This window comes from Montipora foliosa, chromosome 1, assembly GCF_036669935.1.
Source record: "Montipora foliosa isolate CH-2021 chromosome 1, ASM3666993v2, whole genome shotgun sequence".
Classification (NCBI taxonomy): domain Eukaryota; kingdom Metazoa; phylum Cnidaria; class Anthozoa; order Scleractinia; family Acroporidae; genus Montipora; species Montipora foliosa.
This window is the reverse complement of record NC_090869.1, coordinates 33,528,360-33,530,859: the sequence shown is the minus strand read 5'-3', so window position 1 is coordinate 33,530,859 and position 2,500 is coordinate 33,528,360. Positions and strand designations below refer to the sequence as shown.

Sequence of the window (2,500 nt, the reverse complement as noted above, 5' to 3'; positions counted from 1 at the left end):
CGTTCTTACGTTTTTTTAACAAACAGAAAAGCGAAACCTTTATGGTGAATTTTTGAGAATACTTGAAGAAGTTTTCAACCAAACTTACAGTCCAGGCTGCTGAGGTAGATGATGGTCTTTCTCGTGCAATGTGCGACACTTGTCACAAATGGGTGGAATCAATCTTGAAAAAAATTCGTCATTTGCCATTTCAGCAAAGCACTTGTTGAAAAGGACACATCCCGTTTCTCCTTTGATATCGAGGCAAGGGGATGCACAAACTGCTTGTCACAAGGAAAAAGGAAAAAGGCTTTAGAATTCCCTTTGAAAATGTACCAATTAAGCCAATTCCACCATCCTCGGTGTTGTCTTGTCCTAGTGAGTTAAAAAATCACCATAAGGAAAGCACCCAAACACCAAAATCAAGCAAAGGAAAATCTGTCAAGGCATGCACATTTAATTTCCAATAATTATGTATACATACACACACTGTATGTCGATGTAGAAACACCTGTTTTATTATACTGACAGTGCACTAGTAAATAAAATTTGCCATCGTTGTGATGGCATATCCGTAAGTTTCAAGTTTATTGCAAATTACTTAGTTCACCGGTAACATATTACAAAAGATGCCATATCCTTATCCTTTAAGGAGGCTCAGAACAGGTGTTCAGCCGAGTGCTCCGGCTTAATGCCACACGTGCCACCTGAGCTGCTCCAGAGGATAATGAATCAAAATTAATACAACCAGAAATAGAGTTTATCTCAAAAGTTCGTCCAGTGTCCTTCCCTGATTTGTTTGGAAACAAGTGAGAAGCATTATTTTGCATTTTTAAAGTGAATTTTCAAAAAAATATCCAGTGGAATTTTTTTCATCTTTCAGCTTTTTCATAAATATTTCAAATTCTACTTCAGTTAAGAGAATTATGATATGGTTTCAAAATCTAAAAAGCAAAATACTGCTTACTGAATTGGTTTTCAAGATACTTTTCAAACACCAAGTTTTAGATGGTCTTTGAATAGCACTGTACCATACATAGCAGCAGTTGGGACCCAGCAAACACACTTTAAAGATTGCCTCACAATAGTATTACCCAGTTATGAAGCTGTAGCCTTTTTGTAAGGATTGGAGTAATCTTTTTCCATTGGACACGCCGACTATTAACGGTGGAAAATCCTTTTGAACTTCCTTAAAATGAGAAAATAATTCATCTTTTTATCTGTGACCACATTTCTGTCATTCTGTAGAGTGCTCTTTTACCTCTTCAAAGATTTGTCTCTTTGTGACCATTTTGCCAATTTGCCTGAGTATAACATTTATGCTGATTTCAAAACCCAAGCAGCTGGATACAGTTGAACAACAATAATAATTATTATTATTGTTGTTGTTCAACTGTGTCCAGGTACATACTTGTACTATAGAAACTGAAAGAGTATGCTGTTTCCTTCTTTCTGTGGGAAATATGAAAATAGTACATCAAATCAGATAATGGTTCATTTTTTGCAGTTCTATTTTGTTTCCCTAAACTGAAATATTGCGCTACTTTTTCTGATGTGTCCAATAAAGCTGATAAATCAATAAAAAATATTGAAAAAATGTGAATTAATTATTAAAATTTGTCACATTTTTGGGATCTTTGCTGTAAAGAGAAATATCAAGGTTAAGATTTTATATTTACAGAGGTACAACTCAGAATATTGTGTACTACCTGGATCCAAACTCGTTTTGCTATTGGAGAAGATTTCTTTAAGTATTGTTTTAGAAACCTCAGGACTCTGTTGTTGTTATTAATGTCTAACACACAGCACACTTTTGTGTGAAATATGAAATAGCAAACAATAATTTCCTTAGAGCAAAATTAATGTTGCTTTAAAACATTAATGACAACCCAACTTACGGTGCTCATAAAATATTCATAATCTGTTTCCTATGTTCTTTGCAAATGTCTTTAATCTTTTTTCACATTCAGATTATTGTCTATTTTCCAAGTAAAATTATCTCAAAGGAATTGCCAGCACCTTTGTACAGCCTGGGTTTGCCCTTTGCAATTAATTATGAAAGAACACATCAGCTGTTACTTTGGCAGCATTCAGAAGCAAACGTTTGCTCTCGAGATTAGCAAAGTTTCTGACACCGCAATTCATGTAAGAAATCTAGAAATACCTCGACCAGGAAAAGGGGGCAGAATAAAAATAATTGTCAGATCAAAATTAATGACTGCTACTTTGGGTGAATCGGGGAGGACATCTTTAACAAATCCCGCACACTTGGAAATACGCTACTGTAACAATACCTGCGAAACGTTCAGCGCCGTATTTTTCCGCCGATATTCCGAACGATTTCCAGTACATTTTGCGCTGTGATTGAGACTTTCCTCCTCGAGCAAAACCTTGCCAAACGAACCAGGCGAGTATGGCGATCAAGTGATTTCCGTGTAAGAAGACACGAAACGACCCCTGCTGTTTGGAACTGGTCTGGTAAGAGCTTGTCCCCAGGGGCTCTTCTCGCCCTACTATGCTT

General features: G+C 36.2%; 1 protein-coding gene across 1 annotated transcript in view; it reads left to right on the top strand.

Moving 5' to 3' along the window:
• LOC138013243 (putative ribosomal protein S6 kinase alpha-1) overlaps window positions 1-2,500 on the top strand; it is a 9,680-nt gene that overhangs the window by 5,364 nt on the left and 1,816 nt on the right. The gene's annotated exons all lie outside the window — the stretch shown is intronic.